The sequence below is a fragment of the Vulpes lagopus genome, chromosome 11 (genome assembly GCF_018345385.1).
Source record: "Vulpes lagopus strain Blue_001 chromosome 11, ASM1834538v1, whole genome shotgun sequence".
NCBI classification, from domain to species: Eukaryota; Metazoa; Chordata; class Mammalia; order Carnivora; family Canidae; genus Vulpes; species Vulpes lagopus.
In genome coordinates, this window is record NC_054834.1 from 104,432,972 (window position 1) to 104,446,155 (window position 13,184).

General features: G+C 38.0%; 1 long non-coding RNA gene across 1 annotated transcript in view; it reads left to right on the forward strand.

Moving 5' to 3' along the window:
* The first annotated feature begins 11,127 nt into the window (after positions 1 to 11,127).
* LOC121501667 overlaps positions 11,128 to 13,184 on the forward strand; it is a 47,215-nt gene continuing 45,158 nt past the window's right edge. The window contains exon 1 of the long non-coding RNA XR_005990659.1: positions 11,128 to 11,233. This is a non-coding gene — a long non-coding RNA (uncharacterized LOC121501667). The remainder of the gene's footprint in view (positions 11,234 to 13,184) is intronic.

Below are 13,184 nucleotides of genomic sequence, written 5' to 3' on the forward strand. Positions count from 1 at the left end.
CAACTTCGGACTCCATTTGCCCGGTAAACATTCTCTTAACCGCTATACTTTGAAAGACCCTACCAGAAACAGCTGTGAGAAAATGGTCTTCCATTTACTGCCTTCATGTTATTACTTCAACCTGGAATTTCCTCCCACTCCATCACACCCCAACCTTCCATGAAATACTTAATTACTTTTTATGATCCAACTCAAATTCTTTCTGGACGTCAGTGGGGACTTAAATAAACAAACAAATTGAGCCTCTGTGAAGAAACTCCTGTCAGGAATAGATTTTCCCTTCCCAGAACACACTGAATTCCTTAACAGCAGGGCCTCTTTTGCCTGTCTTCATACTGCTGCACAAAGCACGCAGTAGGTGCTGACGCTTTGATGAATGAAGGCCTTAGCACCTTATACTCAGGCCACCCAGCCTTGCATTCTGTTTTGTAGCCATTTATCTTTTCTGTTAAGTTAAAAATCTCCTTGAAGGCAGAGACCAGATCATAATTTTGATTTCCAACAGAATCTAGTGAAGTGTTTTAACATCAAGCTAGGACCAGAATATTTAAATTAATTTCTTAAGGGAATTAGTGCTAATCCTAGCTAGATACATGAGAAGAGAAGCTGACCTGTGATGTAATTATAAGAACAACCTCACAGCCTCAGTGAATCCCATGAGGATCTCTGAAGGTGGAGTGGCCCTTTAGATGTATCATGAATCAAGACAAGGGGGAAGAAACCTTTGTATCCTGCATTGCCCAGGCATTAGATGTGTGTTGTGTCATAGGAAGAGGGCATAACCTTGGGTGACGCAGCTTCCTTGAGCCAAGGACAATGCCTGGAGGAGGACACAGCTGTGAGATCCAGCATCCAGATCCCAGACAACAGGGGCATCTCAGTAGTGCACAGACGGCAGCATCGTATAGGACGTCCCTGAGAGGGAAAAGGTAGCCTCCTGTTCACCTTCCATAAAAAAATCTTCTTACGGTATGGGAAAGAAAATAAGACTGAATTTACTTTTAGTGTCTGAGTCTCCAACTCCTCCTTTGAACCCAAACAACTTCCTTTTCTCTTTGAGGATTTGCACTGGCACTCAGGGTATTTATTTTTTGATCTTCTCTGTCACTGGGGTAATAGGAAAGTTTCTCACACTCACCTCCACAATGCTAGTCATCCAAGACAGTACTGCCACTGGCCCAGCCTAATAAAACAGAGTCTCCCTGCGTCAGCAGACATCTCTGTGGTATGTGGCTTTCTGGGGAGCTATACAGTTGTTCCTAGCTAGCAGATCATAGCATTATAAAATATGGGCCTAAAAAAAATGAAATTCTCACCAGTGTCTTCTATCATCTGTCCCACTCAGGATCAAGGCTTACTTATAGGTTAATGACTCCTATATGCAGGGAAAAGCATCGGCTTCTGTTCTTTACAGTCCCTACAAGCATGATCCCTGCCTCCTACAAGGAGCCAGAATATCTATTGGGCAATTTTGCTTGCAAGGATGACTCGTCTCCTTGGTTCTTCCTTGTTTTCTGATCTTAATTTCTATATGGCTAAAGAAAGTCTTCCGTGGCAATGCTTGTTTGCTAAAAACTACCCATATTTTCTATAACCAATTTTTCCAAAACGGGCAGGAAGATACTTTCCTTTCACCCAGCAACCCTATGTTGAAAAAGCACCATATAAATGGGTAGCTTCTAAGTTAAAGGTGATTTGTACTTGGATGGTCCCAGCCGTTCTCTCTGAACTTAGACGTCATACACTAAAACTAAATTAATGTACACAGTCTCTCACCGGGGTTCCTGGTTTGTTTGTTTGTTTTTTTTTTTTTTTTCTGAAATTTCAGACCAGAGCTGGAAATTGGAAACCTCTCTGTGGGGCCTTACTTTCAGGAAAGTCGATTTACTAAGCGGGCTATTAAACCAGCACCATCAACTGCAACTCCCCAAGTCTCAACTAAGGCTTCCAGTTCATCTCTGCCATTTGGTTGGGTTCCATAAACACACATCTCTTATCCTTCTTTTTTCTCTCCTTGAAAAAAAGCTTTGCTAACAAGAAGAATTTAGATCTCCCATGAATTCTGAAGCTTCTCTAATAATGCCTTGTTGTATGTTGCTCTTGTAATAACATGCTTTAACTGAATCCGATTTTCCAAACTGTTCAATAACACCTTGTCATATGGCTCATTGCAAAAGACTCTATTATTAACACAATTCCAGAGAACTCTTCTCCTTCCTGTTAGTGCATGGTGGGGAAATGGATGTACGAGTCCCAGCAACTCTCCCCATTATCAAGTGTACTATTTGATGCTGTCAAGTATTTCGTCACCGATGTGAAGCTCTGGCAGGGCTGAGATCATGTGTACCTCCTAATGCCAAGTCTGTAAACTTCCTTTTAATCTTCACATCTCTGCCTCTGAAACCTGCCACTACTGCAACACAGCATGCTCTCTTCAAACTTAAAATCCTTCTGTCCGTTCCCTGAAATTGAGCTGCCTGAGAATGTATCTAGTATATGGTTAACAGGTTAGCAACCTCTAGTGGGGATTCCAATGTATGCTTGATACCTGCTTCAACAGTAGATGTCCTACATTTGATGGACTTGACAGATAGAGCTTGGTAAAAGCAAAAGCACAGTGGCCACATATACACTTGCCATTGGGAAAAAAAGGGTTATATTTTAGAGTCTGTTGAGGTAAATCTCAAAAAAAAAAAGCCTCTCACCTGTAACTTGGAATGATTTTAGCTTATATAATGATATAAATTCTTGATTTTTGCTTAAAATATTCAATCTCGAACAGTGCATCCCTATATAAAAACTGGAAAGTTGGCCTCAGAGTAGATGTCTACTTTGGATTCCTAATGAGGATATTTGGGACCTATTCCTTTAAGATTCTCAGAACAGCTCTTGTTAATTGAAAATAGAGGGATTGGAAAGCATGTCCTGAAAATCAGTAAAAGACTTTTTGAAAAGATCTATGAGAAATCACCTTAAATACTTCAATTCTTAAGAAAGGTTTTTACAGCCACACATTTTGCTTCATGCTTGCCCTAAGAGCACATTCCTGAAAGCACCCTGGATTTGATCTTTCCCTGGAGGCTCTTTCTTACTTTTGAGAGTCCTCTTTGGAGAGAAACTAGAGATGAGAAATATTTTTATTTTTGAAACTAGCAAATCAGGGGTCATTTTTATTTGCCCTACATTCTGCTTAAAAATGGGATAATTTCTTTTTTGGCTCACATCTCTTTATCTTATGATATGCAGCTAAAAGAAATTAGTTGTCACTTTCAAAATTCAGCTTAGAAATATCCCTGGCCAGATCAATTAGTTCACTAGATACACTTCTCTTTATCTGCAAGTGACCATTTTCCCAAACTTTCTATCACTATATATCAAAGATCTTCTATTTTCTAGTCCCTAATGCCATTCCACTCATGCTCCTTCAGACCTTCACTGTCAGCCACTTTAAGGCTCACTGGTCCCGGTAACACCCATGTCCAGGTATCAAAATCTATTGCTCTTGCTAGATAGCAAATCCATATAAAACCTACATCATTTTGTTTTTGCTCATGATTTTGTCTGACAGTAATTTTGGGAAGAGCTCAGCTAGGCAGATCCTACCTGGGGTCCTTCATGTAGTCATTGTCAAATGTGGTCCAGAACTACATTAATCACGTAGAGCTCAATTGGGCTGCATGTCCAAGAGAGCTCATTGTCATGTCTGGCAGGTGAAGCCAGCTGTCAGCTGGGATCTGAGCTAGATTGTCACCTGGGGCATGTAAATACATATGGCTTAGCTTCCTCACACTTTGGCAGCTTTGGGTATTTGGATTTCTTAAGTGGTAATTCAGGACCCCAAGTATAAGGGTTCTCGTGAGCAGGGTAAAAACTGTCTCACCTTTTATGACCTGGTCTCAGAAATCACATAGCATCATTTCTCCTTACTCTACAGTCAAAGTAGTTATGAATCTACCCATATTCACAGTGAGGGAATGTATACTCATCTCTCAGTATGAGGGGTGTCTAAGAATTTTACAGCCATTTTTAAAAAATCCACCAAAGGGGCCTTGCTGTCTTGCTTTCTCTTGCATCACCAGTCCTTATGATAATGCCAGATACATAGGAGATACTCCTTGAGTTTTTGTTGAAATAATGTATTTTGGTAGGAAAAGAAAAGAAATTCTATGGTTTATGCCAAAACGAGTGAGGCACCATAGAAAGGCTCTACCCTTTGATCTTCAAGAAGAGACACCACTATTGGCTTCCTTGGATGATATAAGCAGTCATTTGTCTAAAAGCAAAAGGCTGGCCCTTATGTTCTTCTTTTGGCCCTTTTCATTTTTTGATGATTCTAGGCCCAAAGGAGATTCCTACGTGACCAGAGCTTTTATTTGCATTTTTGAATGACAGTCAAGTTCCCATACTCCAAGAATATGTGACATTATGACAATCTTGTAGCATCCTCAAGTAACATATGGCAAGAAGTGATCTGAAGGAACTGTGGATGGTCTTCAAGTACTCTATCCTAGACAGCAACTCTGGCCACACAGATATACAGCTGAATGGTCTTCTCTATTCCATGTTAGTTAAGGTATATAGTAGAGTGTTTCCATGTATTGTGCCACAGGATACAGAGAAATCCCATGTGTGGATGAGGGGAATCTATACGAACATTATATACCAAGACCAAATACTTGGACTCTGAGTTAGGATGAGTTTCAGTAAGTGCACTTTTGACGCATCACACAAAATTATAAACAGGACACAAACCTTAAAAACCTTTGTTATTGTCCATTAACACCACCACCTAACAAGTAACCATATTTATAAGTAGAAATATCTTCTGAGAAATGTCAGGCATCTTGTTTGAATCCTCTGAAACAAAACAATTTCTGTGATGCATGTATAGTGATGCCAAGAAATCCATCTGCCAGCCAGAATTTCATCCTTTAAATACCTTGTTATGGCAGCACAAAAGAACACAATGAGTTTTGTTTAGAGTGTCAGTCTTCCATCTCTGGGCTAAAAGGATTAGGTCTAAATTGCACATTATTACATAAGACTGCATGAAAATGTTTGCTTCTTTTGTCCTTAAAAGTACTTCATGGTGTTTTATAAATAGCAAAAAAAAAAAAAAAAAAAAATTAATTACACTAAAGAAATCCATTCTGAGGTCCACAAGCAGTAGATCTGCCAGGCATTCCATTTTATGTTATTATTTATTCAACACACAAAGGTCAGAGGCTTTTCAAGTACACTCACTTTGGTCATGGGAGGAGGCTGAGGAGAGGCCATGGAGTGTAATGGTTAAATGCGTAGATTTGGGTATCAGTCAGCTCTGGTTTTAGCTTCTCTGACTGATAAATGGGACTTAGAAATTGACTCACCCTCCCTGTGGCTCATTTTCCATATCTGGAACATTGGAGATAGAAGTATTCCCCTTCTAGGGTTGGCTTAATGGTTAAATGAGATAACATATGTAATTTGCTCACCAGTGCTTGGCACAGAGTAGGTGCACTGTTAACAAGTCAGAGAAGAGTAAACACGCACTTCCGTAGGTATCGTGTGTGTGTATAGGAGAGCAGGGAAGGAGGTGAGGAGACATGGGGGAAGGAAGAATGAGGAAGAGAGACAGATGGAGAGACTATTTTGAAAGAGGCATATAGAGAACACTATTGGGGACACAGTATGGATGTGATGCTTATTTGTTAATGTTAACTTATCTGAGGAAGAGATTTTGAATATTGAAGATATGGAAATGGGACAGGAATGAAATGTCAGGAAACATACAGAGATTTATGTTGCTTTGAGAGTCACTAGTCTTCTGTACATATGATAAAGCAGAAAGTCACAAACATTTCCCACCTCCTGTTCCCCCTTCTATTTCCATTTCAATCATACTTTTGCACCTGCCCTTGCACTTCTGTGTACCCAATGTCAGAAGCCTGTCCTATGAACAGGACTCAGCTGTCCAGTAGATAAGACAGTTGAAAAGCCACCAGGCCATTACGGTGGCCCTGCAAACAACTTAGAGGTATTTTCATGTTATTATGGGAAGAAAGTCCAGTGTGATATACAAATAAAAGTGGACAAAAAAACAAAACAAAACAAAACAAAACAAAACAAAACAAATAAAAGTGGTCTTTTCTAAGGAATGAGAGTTGGGAAAGGAGTGAAGGAAAGATGTTAGGTGGACAAAAGGCCTTTTCTCCCTTTTCAGATGAACTGCTGAAGTCATTTCTATCCTTAATCTCTATAGGTCAGACAATTCAGAAGAAACATTCTGAAATAAAGTGCAGTAATCTTGCCATTACTAATTAGAATAATAATTTTAATTGCTTAAGCTTATGTCTTTAATGCTTTTGCTAAAAAAAATAATATTCAGGTTTAGCCAATTATGTTAAGAAACAGAGTACCAATGACTATTTTCTAGTTTTTTAATGCTTTTTCAAAAAAATATATTTTTATTTTACCTTAACACAATTCTGTTAAAAAAAATTCTGTTAACAACCTTCAAATAACCTTTTAAAATATTACTTATGAATCTATGTACCTCAATACAGTGTTTCCTGTTTTTCATTTCCCCAAGGCCAAAGTGACACAATTATTAGCTTTCAATAGGGTTAAACAGTAACTACTCATGGTTATTTTTGTGAAAGAATGGAAAACAAATATACCTTCAACCAGTGAAACAGTTGAAAAGATTCCCATACTTCAGTTCTTATCTTTTCTTCTTCCTAGAAGAACACAGAGGAATTTTTTAAAAAATCAAATATTTTACATAAACTTTTTCTCTACTAGCGCTTAATAAAATCCTTTTCCTTTTACTGGGGAACCTCTTTAATCCTGTGGAGTAGTACTTATAATCTGCCAGGGACCATTCTAGATGCTGGAGATATACCAGTAAACAAAAGAGGTCAAAATCCCTACCATTGTAGAGCATACAGCCTAGTGGGAGGTGGAGACAGAAAATGAACAATGGAAACTCAGTCATAAATGATAAAGGGAAAATTAAGGCAGCAAGGGAAAAAAAAGCATCAGTGAGGTTGGCAGTGGGTGTGGTTTTAGGTAGCGTGGATAGAGATGGACTCTTGAGATGACATTTAAGGAAAGATGTGAAGGAAGGCACCATGTTTAAAGAAATAACAGGCCGAGTGAAGTCAGCTGAGGGAATAGTAAGACATGAGAACTAAGGGGGGTCAGTCTGATAGTCTATTTTAAGGATTCTGACTTTTATGCCATTACATTAAATGGTATTACAAGTCTGAAGTAGGACACCATTACAGACATCTCCACATCTTTGTCTCTCAAGATTCATTCCCCACCCTTCTCCATCCTTTTCTCTGGCTCCCGGGAAGCTGAGCTGTATTTCCCTAGTCGTCTTCATGACTAATCACATTTCTTCCTTTGGGCCACCTTCCTTATCTTTCCGTTATCCAAATGTTCCCTGTATCAGAGAAGCAGAGACCTAACCAACCTGTGTTTCTCTGGATGGGTAGTTCCCAGCAGTGGCCTTCAAACTCACCTGCTTCAGTGCCGGGTGGGGGTGGGGGTGGTAACCTACTGAAACACAGATTCCTTGGTCTTACTGAAGACATTCAATCAGTATCTCTGGCTTTGGGGTCAAAGAATCTGCATGTTTAATAAGTTTCCCAAGGTCAGCTGTTTCTTACTGTGAGGCCTGCATATTAAAATTCTAGATTATAAGAAACAGCACCCTTCCAATGGGCACCCAAGCAATTTCTTTTTATTAAGATTTTATTTATTTATTTATTTGAGAGAGGGAGAGAGAGAGTGAGCACACACAGGACTCAGGGAGGGGCAGAGGGAGAGGAGCAGACTCCCCACTGAGCAGGGCTCAACACCTGCTCAGTCCTAGGACCCTGAGATCCTGACCTGAGCCAAAGACAGAGGCTTAATCAACTGAGCCACCCAGGTGCCCCCCAAGCAATTCCTTATACCTGATTTTCTTCCTTACTCCAATGATGAGGCCTTGGAAAAATTTGGTTTTGCTCTATTATACTATGACTGACTGTAACCTGCTGAAATTTTATTCCTATTTTTAGTCACTGTTTATAAAATATTATTTTGTAAAATATTTTATCATTAAATACCATCTATAAGAACTGTTTTGCACAGTCCTCCTCAATTTCTGTTGTATGAGACTTGATGTCTTGTTTGAAAATTGATAATTTGTAGAAGGATTATCTATGACTTCTACATATTTCTGTGGATCAGCACTGACCTTATTTTTATTTAAATGCTGGTATTTCCCACGTGGATCATTTTTCAACATTATACTTGAATTAGAAGTAGGGGTACCCAAAAGTTACTAATAAATGCCATATATCTTGTTAGGTTTTTATGCTGTTCAAACTGGTATCACTAAACTTTGCAGACTTTTTCAGAGTTATGGAAGGAAACTTACTCTGTGATTTAGACTGTTCTGTCATCGAATTTGTTATGAGGAATTCACATTTCCCAGTACCGTATGCAGCACTGCTTTCGTATTATATGTAATCTTCTGTGAAGAGAGATACCAGATTGATATTTAACAGAGTATTTCTGTTATAATCTCCGGAGTTCAGCCTTTTAAACAAATATTATCCTTTCAGGTTTCTTGTTCTTTCTTTCTTTCCTTTTTTTTTTTTTTTGCAGATTTCATTTCCCCTGTGCCAAAATTTGCTATTTCAAGACACTGAGGCAAACAAGACTGTCAGGAATAAAGAACAAGGATGCACTGTCATGTACTGAGCAGATAATAGTAATTACCTACTTGAATAGCTGAATCTACTCCCTCTTAGGTAGGTTGGTTCAGTTGGCCCCTTACTAAATTTGATTTTTGTTTTCCTAGCAGAAAGAGGGCATGATATTTTGATTGAGGGAGCTGCATAATGGATTTACCTCAGGTTAAACTTGCCTTTCAAACTGGAGAGGATCATGTGGAGTCTTGATAGCCCACTCTGGCAGGACTCTGTTTATAGCAAATACTCAAAAGCATACGTTTCCTCTCAAATATTAGTATTTACAACTGCTGACGTCCAAAGGAATGCCAAATGCTAAAGCAAACGGTCCATACATTTTAGGAGTATAAGAAAGGCTTGTGAATCTTTTAATAATTGTATTGCATGTAATAAAATGTCTTGAAAATCTCTTGCAGAAATTCTGTTTCTCAATGCCTTTGGTTCAAGTCAAGGTATTTAATATGAGTGCATTTTTCATGAAGATAAAGAAACATCCCACTTTTTAAATAAATGTGCATTTTTTATTAGTAAAAAGGCATACAAAAGTTCTAGATATTAGACATGTTAAATGGTAAATGAGGATTAATCTATTGAAAAGGAAAAAATAATTTTATATTAAATGCCTCAAGAACCTTTTTTTATATTACTTCAGATTTTCACATAAGAATAATATAGGATCTTTGAAATCCGAACTCTGGAAAGGACCTGGAAATTATTTAGTTCAGGAACACTAATAACAACAACAAGGATGTTAATAACATAACCTTTGAGCACCTACCATCTCCCTGGCCACTGTTTTAAGAAGCTTTACATATGTAATCTCGGTCAATCCTCACAACAATCCTGCAATGTAAATATTATTAAATTCATTTGACAGAAAAGGGAGCTGAGTCACAAAATGTTTAACCAATCTGCCTAAGGTCATGGAGCTAACAAGGGGAATCATTAGTACTAAAGCTGAAGAAACACTAGTAAAATTATCCCAGCCCATTCTATCCCTGGGAAGTATACACAGCTGTCAAGAGTATGATTTGAAGATGCCAGAAGGTCTGCCTAAATACATCGCCTTCAACGTTGTACAACACTGTCTCAAATTCCCACTAACAGAGAAAGTGCTTCATGCAAAGATAATGCCTCCAGAAGGATATGGTTTCAAATGATAATGATAGCAAGATAAGGTACACACATTTTAGAGAGATTTGGATGATAAAAGGAGAAAGAATAAAAGGGATGTTGAAGTTAAACACTATAATGTACACTCTTGGTCAATCCTGGCAAAGTGAAGGGGTTATAAAGACAAAATTCAAGCAATTTAGCTTTGATTGATTATGGAAATTATCCACCTTAAGCTATATTCCCATTTGGGAAGTATAACCATACAGATAGTTAAACCTTTGCTATTGGAAATGGTAAAGTTTAACAGCAAGAATTACCTGTGTATAACTTGTATTTTTCTCACCACAGTCCTTTTCTTTTTTTTTTTAGGGAAGGAGGGGCAGAGGGTGAGGGAGAGAGAGAATCTTAAACAGACTCCACACCCAGTGTGGAACCCAACAGGGGACTCAACCTCATGACCCTGAGATCATGAGCTGAGTGGGAATCAAGAGTCAGATGCTTAACCAAGCCACCAAGGCACCCTAACCACTTGCCTTTTCAAACAGACATTTTTAAATAGGGGCCCCATAGATGGAGTCCTTCTGATATGTGAGATTTCCATTATGCGTGTAAGAATGCACAGTGCCCTAAGGAGATTGTCCAAATTCTCATAAGTATACACAAACCCCTTCAAAACAGTTACTGTAGCACCAAATCAATCTAGCCCAGCTGTACTTCTTCTATATCACCTAAAATTTGTGCCTGCTGGAGGTGGTCTTTAACAGCCAAGAGACTATAACATTCAACTGCTCTGAATTATGTACCCTAATAAGCATCCGGACCTACACTGAAGCTGGCATTTTAGAAAGGGAAATATGGTATGCAAAATGAAAAAGAGCAGGAAAACATTACATGCCACTGCTTTGTTGGAACCACCTTTCAGGTTTTCCCTGTGTTTCTGCAACAGATGCAACTATTCAGGATTGAGGTTTAAAGTAAATACTATGCAACAAGTAAGTGAGACAGGTATGTCAACGGAAGGTCCTAGGAGAGGGTTAGACAATTGGAATGGGCAGTCAATCAACTAAAAACGTTTTTCAAAAATGAACAAACTGACCTGACTTTCTTGGTGAGCTATTACCAAGTTCTTTCAAGTTCTTAAAGCATTTTCTTTACTCTGTGTTTAACAACAAATGTGGGCCAATTGCTGAGTTAATTGAAAAGGATTGTTTTCTAGTTGCCAAGAAACGGTGCTTTCTTACATTATGCAGGCCATTATGTGCACAGATCAAGCTTCCTGATTTTTCTTTGAGGGCTTAAGAATATAGGCTGCTGTGATTTAGTTGTCCCTTGAGGAGAGGAGCACAAATCAAGAAGGCTTTCAGGGGTGTTGTTCCGTTTCAACTGACCAGGTAAGATTTGGATTTGAAAGTGCTACCTTCTTCCTAATGCTTCAGTTTTCCTAAATCATTTAAATGCTTTTATGTTGAGTGAATGAGTGGATCTAAAAACGATGGTTTTTGATACGTGGGATAGTTTCATGTAAAATCATGCGAAGTTGATTTTCTTCCAGCTGAAGCTTCTGAGAAAAAAAAAACAAGAGGTAGAGATAATAATAGACAGTTGTAAGACTGGCTTTCAAGTTGGTTTCTTCTTGATTTCAGAGTAGTAAATCCATGTAAAGCAAGAAGTTGTGAGTGTGTTTGGGTTGAAATATAAAATCATTGCTATGGAAGCAAATATCTTTATTTCTGCTTGAAGAAAAGATCTCAAACTGTGTTTGACTTGTTCCAACTGAGAAATGGTCTTCATATTTGTTAACTTTAAAAAGAAATGCTTGATTTTATTTATAAATTGATTACTTATATCTTAAAACCAAATATATTTTAATTATCCCTTTTGGCTGTTTTCCTCATAATTTTGTCCTAAAGATGAAGATAAAATCAGAGTTCTTGTACTTAATACTACTGCTAATAGGCTTGATACAAACACAAAATTCACCTTTCTTTCTCAGGAAGGAAAATGGCATTTTTTGATTCAAAGTCACTTGCTCCCAGGCTCACCAATGCAGTGCTCACAGTGGGTAATAATTTGGGATAAGCGCTGGAAAAGGACTCTGGGAGTCGAGTTTCTTGGGTCAAATCATTCTCCCATTCTTGACGAATTCATACTTTCATAGATTCAGGTTGAACTCTGTAATCCTGTGAACTTACACTTAAAACTTCATAGAGTTCATGTGGACTCCACATTGAAAACAAGTTGATTGGCAAATCTGCAAAGTGTTGTTATTAATCCTTTCTTTCAGAGTCATATTTTACCTTCTCTCTCCCAAGGTTCTGTGTTTCCCGGGATATAGTTCCTTTACAAGGAAGCTCATCAACATGGATACAAGTCAGGTCAAATATTTGTTGTCTCATTAAGAAAGTTTCCATTTGTTCAGAGTTTGAAGACACCTGAGTATAAATATGACCCGTGTAATTTGAAACCTAGTTGATGCTGGAAAGAAATCCTTGCAGCATGCCTTTACCTGGTAATATTATTTGGGTTTTCCAAAGGTGAACCAATACTCTGGCAATGAAACCATGATGTGGAATAAGGTCTGTGAAGTGATCATTAAGTATAACATGCAATCCATGCATTTATTTTTAACTTGCCAAAATGGAGTCTCCTTCCTTGAATTCCTATGCATTTTTTAATTAACTAAAATAGAGAGTCACAGTATCATCAACTATCACAAATTTTCATTTTGCTCTATTTTTTAACTTACGTAGTAAGTGGAATTGAATCAGCCCTTTAAATAAATGCATGGTTTGCAGTTACATATACTTGGTGTGATTTATTACCATTTTTTGTTGGAACCGCATTTGTTTTCAGGTGAGATGTAATTAAACAGTTCTGTTCTAGTTTACATTCCTTTCTTCGCCTTGTCAAATAGTGCTCTGTGCCCTGAAAATATACTTTTGATATTATTGGTACACAGTGCTTAAAATATCTGTACTGGTAAAGTTTTTGCTCAGTCTTTTTTGTAATTACTGCAGGCAGGTGACAGGTGACTATGTGAGACGGGTGGAGTGGAGCGAAAGTGAGACTGATACAGTAGCTTACGGGCAGATTTCTTCTCACATCTAGCACACCGTATCTTTGTCAGTATAACAGAACAACTGTGATAGGAATAAAGTAACTGTAAAGAAAATACTTAACAGCATAACAATCTTGACTTTATTTATGAATGGTATTTTAAAATTAAGCCAATATTAACTGATATGGACCTCTCTGTGGATTCAGGGTTTTGCCAAAAAAAAAAAAAAAAAGAGAGAGAGAGAGATTTATTCAGGTTGGGATGGAAATAGGTCTATAAAATTT